Source organism: Bos taurus, chromosome X (genome assembly GCF_002263795.3).
Source record: "Bos taurus isolate L1 Dominette 01449 registration number 42190680 breed Hereford chromosome X, ARS-UCD2.0, whole genome shotgun sequence".
Classification (NCBI taxonomy): domain Eukaryota; kingdom Metazoa; phylum Chordata; class Mammalia; order Artiodactyla; family Bovidae; genus Bos; species Bos taurus.
The window spans coordinates 28,963,474-28,975,615 of record NC_037357.1 but is presented as its reverse complement, the minus strand read 5'-3'; the positions used below and the strand labels follow the sequence as shown (position 1 = coordinate 28,975,615).

The window sequence follows — 12,142 nt, the reverse complement described above, 5'->3', positions numbered from 1 at the left end:
CTCCCAGCACTTCAACCCTTGCCACAGAGGGACAAGAGGGGCCTGTGAACATTAGGAAGAAAGGAGCTAGTCTATAGACTCGCTGCTGACAGAGATCCACACTACCTCCAAAGCACCACCTGTGCCAGCACCAGCAGTAGCGTCTCCGACCCTGCTTAAACATAGCTTCTGGTCTGAGACCCCTTGGTCCCTCACAGCTGATCAGTTCCCCCAGCCTCTGCCACCCCTGCCCTGTTGAAGAGGGTTTCTATTGGGTAGGTGAGGCTCTCATGGGCTCTGGGCATGTACTGGGTTATCTGCTGTGGCAGTCTTGCCTCCATCAGAGATTAGAACTTCTCCCAATGTGCTGCCTGTGTAAGTGCCCTCCATGAGCATGGCCCCAGCTGTCCCACCCAGATGCCACCCTGGTCCAGATGCACCTCTGCTTCTCACATCCCAGCTCCCTGCCTCATCATGGCAGCCCCTGCTGCAGTGAAGAGCAACCACACGAAGTAAGCAGGGCATGTGTAGGGGTGGGTAGTTGTGGAGAAAACAGGAAGCCACAAGTGTGGTCTCAATCAGTCCTCTTCACCCTGACTTGGGAGCAAGCCCTGAGCACATGCTCCTGGAGAGGGAAGTCCAAGCTTTCCCACAGTCCTCCTGTTAGTCCACATGGCTTTGTAACGAGCTAAGGGCACTTGTCTTCCCTGTGTCAGACCGCAGGATTGGCGTTTCCAATATATGGCTCAAACCACTCACACCGACGGCAGATGGGTGTAATCTCCCTTACATTCTGAGTCCTCTCCACGGGCACAGGTCAGGACCTGAATGCTCCTTTTCCCTTCTTATCCTATTCCCTGAGGATCTTTATTAGAGCCTAGGTTTAGGAATCGTTCTGCATTTTCCAATTAGTTTTTTGAGTTAATTGTGCCACATATTGATGTATTCTTTTTTTTTTTTTTTTTGAGTATAGTTGATTTCCCATGTTGTGTTACTTTCAGGTGTACAGCAAAGTGATTCAGCTTTACATATACATATATTTGGGCTTACCACTTGGTTCAGCTGGTAAAGAATCTGCCTGCAACGCAGGAGATGGAGGTTCAATCCCTGGATCAGGAAGATCCCCTCAGGTGGCCATGACAACCGTCTCCAGTATTCCTGCCAGGAGAATCCCATGGAGAGTGGAGCTTAGCAGGCTGCAGTCCATAGTGTCGCAAAGAATCAAACATGAGTGACATGACTGAGCACGGGCACACACGCATACATATACCTATTCCTTTACAAATTCTTTACCCATTTATGTCATTATAGAATGTTGAGCAAAGTTCCCTGCGGTTTTGAAGTAGGTCCTTGTTGGTTATCTATTTTAAATATGGTGGTGTGTATGTTAATCCTCAACTCTTGATTTATCCCTCCTCCCTCCCAACTTCCCATTTGGTAACCGTCAGATTGGCTTCTATGTAGATGTGTTTTTGATGTGTTCTTTGGGGGAGGCAGCTTTTTCCAGGAGTCATGTATGGATGTGAGAGTTGGACTATAAAGAAAGCTGAGCACCAATGAATTGATGCTTTTGAACTGTGGTGTTGGAGAAGACTCTTAAGAATCCCTTGGATAGCAAAGGGATCCAACCAGTCCATCCTAAAGGAAATCAGTCCTGAATATTCATTGGAAGGACTGATGCTGAAGCTGAAACTCTGATACTTTGCCCACCTAATGGGAAGAACTAACTTATTTGAAATGACCCTGATGCTGGGAAAGATTGAAGGCAGGAGGAAAAGGAGATGACAGAGAATGAGACAGTTGGATGGCATCACAGACTCAAGGGACATTACTTTGAGTAAACTCCAGGAGTTGTTGATGGACAGGGAAGCCTGGCATGCTGCAGTCCATGGGGTTGCAGTCAGGCACGACTGACTGATGGAATTAAACTGAGTCTTACTTTTTCTATTTTTCCTTTTGTTGCCTGTGTTTTGGTGTCACATACAGTAAATCATATCTAAAATGGATGCTATATAACTTCTCCAGTATGTTTTCTTCTAGTACATTTATAGTTTTGGATCTTACATTTAAATCTTTAATCAACTTTGAGTTTAGTTTTGTGTATGGTATAAAGTAAGGGTCCAATTTCATTCTTTTGCATTCAGATGTCTAGTTTGCCCACTGTGATTAATTGAAGAAACGGCAAGGTGACATTTAATCATGATCTTCTCAAGGCAGAAATGTGTGACAAGCCTGTAGGAAAGGTAATGGGGTGAGGGACCTGCCAGGACCATGTAGAGTTTGGGGACTCCCATTTGATTCCTGCTGATATGTGGATGTGGTCCTGTGTAGATGTGTTCTCACTCCTAGAATATAAACCTCTGCCAAACAAGAGAAGCCTCTGGGCCAGCAGTATTGTGCTCTTATCATGAGTCCATGGGCACTCTTTTGGCTTTTGCCTTCAGTGTCATTCAAATGGGTGGCCTTAATACAAGGACACAGAGAAGGCAATGGCACTCCACTCCAGTATTCCTGCCTAGAAAATCTAATGGACAGAGGAGCCTGGAAGGCTGCAGTCCATGGGGTTGCTGAGGGTCGGACACGACTGAGTGACTTCACTTTCACTTTCACTAATACAAAGACATGATGTTCCTCTTGACCACTGATAAAAGAAGCTTCTCATTTAAATTCCTTTGACTTCTGATCCACTCTCTAGTTTATGGTTTTTACTACATTTTCTAACAAATTCTTAGACATACTTGGCAGTGAGAGTGGTTCTCTCCCTTACAGTCTTAGATAATTCAACTTCTCATAATACTTTAAATCACCACACTGTTGCTTTCTAATCCGTTTACCTCTCTGGCATATGTTTCTGATAAGATACATACTCAAAAAACTATCATAAAAGCTGCATGTAAAAAACAGTAAGTGATTATAAAACATGAAAAAATAATACTCAAAAGAATGATTGAGGAAATTTCTTTGGGAGGTGACCATTAGGCTGGCCTCAGATGGTTGCTAGTTTCTGAGTCACAGAAGATAGAATGGACACAGGCAAAGAGGAAAGCAGAAGGGAAATCATTGTATTAGTCAATAGAGATTGTTGTGGATACAGCTAGAGAGGTCAGTTGGAATCTATTCATAGGGAACGTGTAAAAGTGGAAGTCTAAAGAGTTTGTACTACTCTTTGTAAGTGCTAATGAGCAAAAACTGCCACTGCAAAACCCAAAACAGCATTTGCAATAGGACTTGACATGTCTGAATCACAATATACCATCCTATTCCAGGAGAGCTACAGGCGACCGATATTGATATTTTGTGTTATCCTACTTGGATATATCCTTTCTCAACTCATGACTTATTATTTATGTTTTTCTCTTTTAACCCTAGGTGTCCTTGGATCCTTTTTAAACTTTATGCATCCTCACCTCTTTCTGGAAAGTGACAGTGTATCAGTGTATTTTAAAATATATACCAGGGCTACTTTGGGGAAACAAGGCCCTCTAACATCAGCTTTGGGTCCACCTCAGGGCTTCCCTGATAGCTCAGTTGGGAAAGAATCCATCTGCAATTCTGGAGATCCTGGTTCAATCCTGTGTCAGGAAGTTCCACTGGAGAAGTGATAGACTTCCCCATTCCAGTATTCTTTGACTTCTCTTGTCGCTCAGCTGGTAAAGAATCCAACTGCAATTTGGGAGCCCTGGGTTCAATCTCTGGGTTTGAAGATCCCATGGAGAAGGGAAAGGCTAACAACTCCAGGATTCTCACCTGGAGAATTCCGTGGACTACAGTCCATGGGCTTGCCAAGAGTCTGACAGGACTGAGTGACTTTCATTTCCAGTTCTTCAGGCCTAACAATCTGTTACCTTCCCCTATAACAGCAAGCATTTCAGTAAGACCAACAGCAGGGTGTTAAAGTATGATAGTGTTAAATGGTGATTATATATGCAGATCTGAAATCACAGTACTGACCTATATGTAGATATATGGTCTCTCTGTCCATATCATCCTGGTAGCTGCTTTAGGTAATTAATTTTCTGCAGGCAAGGCATGAAAGTGCTTCCACTTCCTTTGAAAGGACAGCATACCCAAGGTGTCTTTCATTCTTATTGATTTTAAATCACATTCAGTGACTGACTTCGGATCATCAACTGGATCTCCCAGGAGTTAAAGTGCCAGAAAGATTTAATTAGGGAGCTGCAGTACAGACAAAAAATACCATATCACTGACTTAGAATCTGAACCCGACTCTTTTGATGCTGTTGGTGAAACTCTGTGTCTTAGTTTTTTCTAAAAATTTTTCTGAAAACACACAGGATTCCTCTGGTCAGAGACTCTGCCTTATATATTTCCACATTTGATTGACTACTCCTGGAACCTTTTTAAACATTTCAAAATGAAAGTTAACACCAAACTGAATATTCCATACTCTTACTTTTAAACCATGATAAACTTGTAGAACATGGACTAACAAAAGACTTATTGTGGAAGAATGTTTTACCACTGTCGTTATTTAGAAATTATAGAGTATGGTGATAAATAAAAGACCAGCTTTTACTCAGTGGTATATTAATACTTGTATCAAAAGTTTCTGTACAAACTTCCGTGGCTGTCCAGTAGTTAGGACTCCTTGTTTTCACTAGAAGGGGAACAGGTTCAATCCTTGGTCAGGGAACTATGATCCCACAACCTGCATAGTGCCTCCCCCAATTAAAAAAAAAAAAAATATATATATATATATATATATATATATATATATATATATATCTGTGTGGTGATCCTGTTTGTCATCTGCACTGCAGTTAGGCCACACCCACTGCCCTGCCTTTGGGAACATACTTCTCCCACCAATTTCTTAGCATAACAGTGCCCTAATTGAATGTTTTGTTCCCCCAAAACATCATTTTAGTCCTTGGGAGTGCTACTTGTGAGTTTTAATTGTATTAGCATTTTGTGCCTCCTGAGCACCTGTAGCTGACAGCATAGGCAAGTGACGAAACAAACCGCATTATGAGGTAGAGGGGCCAGGAGGTGATTTCTGCCCCTCCTGGGGCAGAGTTTCATATTCACAGTCAGAGTTTCACAGTCAGGGGAGCTTCACATTCACCATCCCCATGTGAAACCCTCCTCCCACCTGGGTTCTGGCAATCTAGACCCTATTGTCATTCCACACCCCAAACAAAGGCAGTAACACCACACCACTACTCCTTGCCCCTGAGATCAATTGTTAAGCAGGGTTATCCATCTTCAGTGCAGACTCCTGACTCAGTCCAGACCTCTACTCTCTGGCTAACTGGGGACCTGAGGGTCTGTTCCTCAACCTCTCAGGACCCCATATCCCTCCCTTTTCAGGTACCCACCTCTTCCCTTCTTTCCCTCCCTTCCATCAGAAAATTCACGCACACACAAATATCATCTTTTCACTCTTTCATCTTTAATTGCAGCCATCAGTTTACTGTTAGTGTGAGAGTCAGTCTTTTCCTGGTTGGACATTTCTAAGAAAGCAGACCTCTGGAGTAACAATTCTACACTGTCTGACCTTTTCTATTCAGTTACTGGCTGCCCAGGTTGTACTTCTCCAGGGTCTCTCATTCTGGGGCGGCTGAACTTATCTTCACTTTTGATTCTGCCTCCTTCTATGACTCTGCCTCATATTTCGGTAACTTTTTTTGCTTTGATTCAGTTTCTTACATGCACAGGAAAAGGAAAAACACTTCGGCTTTCTTGTTTTCTTCACCTTCTTCAATTGAGTGCATATGATCAGATTTTCATTTTCAGTGTTCCTTGTAGAGGTCTTCTGAACCTCATGGTCGTCTTTTGTGCCTGTAAAGGCAAGGGAAGGTTACTAACTTTGAGGAAAGAGCATAAAAACTGAGTTGGAAGGGAGATTTCATGAAAAAGGGATGTGGGCTGATGAGGGCTTTTGTGCCAGGAAAGGGTAGTGTAGAGGACTTGGGCAGCAAAGTCAACGAATAACATGGGGAGTGTAGATGGAGTCATCTTACCTTCACACTGCCTCTGTATCTCCGTTGACAAAGGGTCCTCTTTTTCCCTTTCATCCTTGAAGCAAACCACTTTGCAACTCTTCTTGGCTGCTATGGCTTCCTGGTTACCTTAGTCATGATGATACCATGAAGTGGCCTAACCCAAAATCTATGCCTCTGACCTCCCTATATATACCTTCTCAGGACAATGAGGAGCTACACCCTTCAATCTGATTGGTCAGCTAGGCACTCCCCCAGCCAATGATGGCTTGGGGGAATTAGACATCACAATGTACCACTTTGCCCATCAACATGGGATAGTGGATGCTAAGCGAGGCCTATGCTATAACTTTCCCACCCCTGACACCTCTGTGTGTCTGATTCTGGGGAGTGGTGATTCAGGGGCATGGTGCTTCTTCTCATGACCTTCAGACTTTCCTTCAGTTCCCTTTATTCTCTGACTTCTATGTCTGCCTTCAACACTCCTGACTCTTCCATCCCTCTATGAATCTCTGAAAAACACTTTCCATCCCACTTCAGAAATTCAGAGTCCTCTAGTAACTTCAACTCTAGACCACCCTCTTCTTGTTGGGTATTCTTGAGGGACTTAAGGAACTTAAGAGCAAGAGCTCAAAGTGAAAAAGGTAATTAAGAACAGATTGGATGTTTTTCTACTCCAATGAGCTTTAGAGACCCCCAGACTTGGTGAATCCTCAGTCTGTTGCCCCAAGGTCAATACACAGTCTCCATAAGATTATACATCACAACAAAGAAAGTGTTAAATGTCTCCTCCACTAGTATTGTTGGGGACACTTCAACTCTCACATTGAGTAGGGAAACTCAACTTGCCCCATCTACCAGAAATACATTCCTGAATTAAAAAAAAAAAAAAATAAGGTCCTCAAAGGCAAGAGTCAGGTCATCACCGCACCACTGACTCTTGACTGAATCACTTCCCCAGTGGTCCCTCATTGACTGTTACGAGTAGGCAGGGCCCACTGTGGTGCTGACCAATAGCTGAACAAGACAAGTACCAGTAGGTAGCTCATTGATAGTTGGTTGCTTGTGGGCGGGGCCCAGTGAGGCCCTGACCAATGGCTGAGCAAGACCCATTGCCTAGTAACAGGATGCAGAGTAATAAGGCACAGTGATGGGTACCTGCTAAGGGCTGTGCTCATGCTGCTCTGTTACATAAGGACACTTTGGGTCCGGCATGCTGGAATCTTTTTGATTGACTCCTTTCCAACCTCAGATTTTGATTTCACATGCTAATTTAACTTTTGCACATCATTCTTTTCATTGTATTCCCAGGCCTACCTGTCACCAGTGCTTATCTCTATGCCCCTCCAACAACTGTCACTTGACCGCATTCTCAGCATATAGTATAGCTAATTGTTCAAAGCCAACATGATTATGAAGGCCAGACCACCTTTAAAGCTATTTTGACCAACCTTAACCTCACAGTGATTCTTATTCTATTCACGGTTGAACAGAGCAAGATGAGCACAGTCCTTAGAAGATAGCCTTTAATGTGCTTCCTTTCAATCCACCCTGTTCCTAGGCAACAGGTGTTGCTCAGCCTTGCTTGGTGCCTCAGAGGGCCCCATTCACAAGCAGCCAATTGTCAATGAGTGACCGTTAGTTGCCCTGCTCAACTATTGGTCAGCAACACATTTTGCTCTACCCATAAATTACTGTCAATGAGGGACCAGTGGGGAAGTGATTGAGTCAAGGGTGGTGTGGTGGTCATCAGGTGGAAAGTAAGATAAGAGGCAGACTCAGGCCTTCTTCTAGAGGCCTTGAAGCTCATCCAGCTTTGGGCCAGCAGGTGTTCTCGAGTGCCCAGGGAACAGACTGGGCACTGTATCCTGTAGTGCTCCAGAGCCCTCACTAAGGCCCTCCACTAGCCTTGGCCCAGGCCTTGAGGAGTGATGACGCTCTCCCCCATCCCTGTCTCTGCAACCTGCTAGCAGTGGACGTCTTTCTGGGTCTCAGTTTGTGAGAACTAATCTCCCTATTTGGACAGCCTGAGGAGACTGAGGACCTATTGGGTTGGGCGCCTGGCTCTGTCAGGAATGAGACCTGGAGAGAATGTGGGAACTTGGCCCTGAAGGAGCTGCTGACTGAGATCTGCTTCCCCTTAACCAGGACTGGGACATTTCAGGGTGAAAATTATGCCTTGAAACTTTGCCCTTTCTTGTTAGCACAGAGAATAACATTCATCTGATAGAGATTTACAGGAACTTCATTACCTGACCATGACCTCACCTTAAGAACAAAGGGTCTGACACCAAGAAGTCTGCAACAACTAGCCTCAACTCTCTCTAACATTTGTTATTGAATGGATTTACTGAAAACTTTCAATAACTTTGGGTACTTAGGGCATAAGCCACCCATCTCCTTGTATGAATTTGTAATAAACCTTTCTCTGTTCCAAACTCTAAGGTTTAGTTTTGAAGGGCCTCATTTTGCATCAGGCACATGGACTTGCCATTTCAGTAACAACAATACAGTCTAAGGACAGACTGTACCTCTTTTAAACAACAGCGAGACTGGTCAAGTGCTCACAATGATCCATAACATACCCACTGACTTGGCTTGGCTAAACTTTAGCCAAGCTTCTCTCCTCTGAACTTTAGCTTTCCCCTAAGCTTGAGCAAGCACTAAGAGCCAGGCTTTTCTGTCTCCCTTAATAGCTCATTTTGGGAATCAACTGACTACAGAGAGAAACACTTCCTGTTAAATTGCTCTGTCATGCTGTCTGCTCATCCATAACCACCACTTGCCCCATCATACACACACACACACACAGAGTTGCTGCTTGCCCTGCTTATCCTTCCATGTTAAAGAAACATCCTTTTCTGTTTTATTTTGAGACATGTGAAGAACTTGTAGTCAAAGCATTCTCCCTATCACAAACAGTTCAATTCAGTCGCTCAGTGTTGTCTGACTCTCTGTGTAACATGGACTGCAGCACACCAGGCTTCCCTGTCCATCACCAACTCCTGCAGCTTGCTCAAACTCAAGTCCATTGAATCAGAGATGCCATCCAAGCATCTCAACCTCCGTCGTCCTCTTCTCTGACCTTTAATCTTTCCCAGCATCAGGATCTTTTCCAATGAGTCACTTTTCACATTAGGTGGCCAAATTACTGGAGGTTCAGCTTCAGCATCTGTCCTTGCAATGAATATTCAGGACTGATTTCCTTTAGGATTGACTGGTTTGATCTCCTTGCAGTCCAAGGGACTCCCTAGAGTCTTCTCCAACAGCACAGTTCAAAAGTATCAATTGGGCTTTCTTTATTGTCCAACTGTCACATCAGTACATGACTACTAAAAGAGCCTTAGCTTTGACCTACAGACCTTGGTCAGTAATGTAATGTCTGTGCTTTTTAATATGCTGTCTTGGTTGGTCATAGCTTTTCTTCCAAGGAGCAAGCATCTTTTAATTTCAAGGCTGCTCTCACCATCTTCAGTGATTTTGGAGCCCAAGAAAATAAAGTCTGCCACTTTCCCCATTGTTCCCCATCTATTTGCCATGCAGTGATGGACTGGATGCCATGGTCTTCTTTTTTTTGAATGTTGACTTAAGCTAGATTTTTCACTCTCTTCTTTCACCCTCATCAAGAGGCTCTTTAGTTCCTCTTTGATTTATACCTTAAGAATGGGGTCATCTGCATATTGAGTTTATTGATATTTCTCCAGGCAACCTTCATTCCATCTTGGGCTTCATCCAGTCCAACATTTTGCAGGATATACTCTGCATGTAAATTAAACAGGGTGACAATATACACTCTTGACGTACTCCTTTCCCAATTTGAATCCCGTCTGTTGTTCCATGTCTGGTTCTAACTGTTGCTTCTTGCCCTGCATACAAGTAAGATGGTCTTGTATTGCCATCTCTTTAAGAATTCTCCACAATTTCTTGTGACCCATACAGTCAGATGGTTTAGCATAGTCAGTGAAAGAGATATTTTTCTGCAATTCTCTTGCTTTTTTCTATGGTCCAAAGGATGTTGGCAATTTGATCTCTCTTTCCTCTGCCTTTTGTCAATCCATCTTGAACATCTGAAAGTTCTTGGTTCAAGTATTGTTAAAGCCTGTCTTGGATAATTTGCACCATTACTTTGGTAGTATGAGGGATTACCCTATCACTGTAGTAATTTCAAATCAATTTCTCTTATATTAGTCTGGATTTATTTTTATTAATTTGTAAAAATGGACATAAATTCTTTGGTGTAATGTTTATTTCCAACTTAACAGGTATTAATTAACACCCTGCAATGTTGCAGGCACTGTTGTGGGTACAAGGGGCACATTGCTAACTAGTGTCCATGACCCTGCTCTCATGGGGCTTACCTTCTAGTCAGGGAAGATGGGAGGTTAACATTAATGACAAAATAGTTTTATTACAAAGTATAGACAGAACCTTTTGGGTTATGAGAAATGAGTTTTTCCTCCTAATCGTTAGTGAGGGAAGGCCTTTTTAATCCAGGACATTTGAGCAAAAACTTAGTTAAAGACATGAGGGACTGACCTTGTGGTTATCTCGGGGAAATAATTCTGGGGAGAAGCAATAGCCAGGGCAAAAGTCCCCGATTGGTATTGTCTGTGTCCTTCCAATAGAACAAGAAGGCTTGTGCAAGTGGGACCATATGAGTGAGGACGAGACTAGGAAGTGATGAGCTGCTGTTGAGAGAGAACAGGGCAGGAAAAGGAGGAAAGTAATATTAAACATATCATTTCATTTATGTAATGAATTGGTTCACAGTACACAAACCACACTGGGGTCTAGTGGTAAAGAGGAGAGGCATTTGTCACAGTCTGATGGCAACGAGGTGGGGGAAGGGTACTTTTAAGTAAAGACATCCGAGATGAAGCCTGAACCACCTAAAGTAGATAGATCACCAAGTGACAAGGTGTGAAAGTGCTCCCCAGACAGTGGGGGAGAAAATGCAAAGGCACTGAGACCCAAGAAAGCTGGTTATACACGCATTGAATATGACTGGAATAAGGTATGAAGGGCAAATTGTGAAGAAACATGGCCTTAAAGGTAAAGAGAAGAACTTGAAGGGACAGCTGGGCATACGTTAATTTAATGTCTGGGTTACTCTGCTTTGAAGGAGCATTATTAATGGTTTCTAACTGTAAATATATACTTGAGGCAAAGCAATATGGAAATTCAAAAGGAAGTATAAAAATGAAATTAGAGAACATCAATAAGTGTGTCAATAGAAATATATACTGTTAATATTTTGTCTTTGTTGTTCTATCTAAATATCTATAACATATATATTATATATGTTGTATAATGCTAAATATATATGTAATACACTTATATTTGGATGAACATATATACATCAGTGATTTTTTTTTTTTAATTTAGACAAATTGAATCAAACTGTATGTTATATTGTAGCCATCCTTTTCTATACAATATGCTGGGAGAATTTTTCTATCTCAACGAACATGTATCTGCCATTATTTCTAAGGATTACTATAGTGTTCAAATGCTTGCTTATCCCATACTAGTGTTATGAAGACGGGAACCATGTGTGTCTTGTTCACTGGTTGCTTCCATATATTTTCTACTGTAAATATGGCTGTAATACACATTGAGGTTCATGTATCTTTTCAAATTAGTGTTCATTTTCTTCTTATATTTACCTGGGAATGGGATCAGAGAAGGCAATGGCACCCCACTCCAGTACTCTTGCCTGGAAAATCCCATGGACAGAGGAACTTGGTAGGCTTCTGTCCATGGGGTTGCTAAGAGTCAGACATGTCTGAGCAACTTCACTTTCACTTTTCACTTTCATGCACTGAAGAAGGAAATGGCAACCCACTCTAGTGTTCTTGCCTGGAGAATCCCAGGGATGGGGGAGCCTGGTGGGCTGCCGTCTATGGGGTTGCACAGAGTTGGACATGACTGAAGCGACTTAGCAGCAGCAGCAGCAACAGGAGTGGAATTGTTGGGTCACATGGTAGTTCTATTTTTAGTTTTTTTAGAAACTTCCATGATGTTTTCCTTAGTGACTGTACAAATTTACTTTCCCACCAATTAAGTACAAGGGCTTCCTTTTCTCCACATCCTTGCCAACATTTGTATTTTCAGACATTTTGATTTGATGATAGCCATTCTGATGGGTGTGAGGTGATATCTTCTTGTGATTTTGATTTCCATTTCTTTGATGTTTAGTG

General features: G+C 42.7%; 1 long non-coding RNA gene across 1 annotated transcript; it reads right to left on the bottom strand.

Moving 5' to 3' along the window:
- Positions 1–5,370: 5,370 nt before the first annotated feature.
- Positions 5,371–8,136, bottom strand: LOC100848052 (uncharacterized). The gene is made up of 2 exons (XR_003033451.2): positions 5,964–8,136; positions 5,371–5,781 (listed from the first exon to the last, which is right to left on the bottom strand). It is a non-coding gene; the product is annotated as an uncharacterized lncRNA (long non-coding RNA).
- Positions 8,137–12,142: the final 4,006 nt, after the last annotated feature.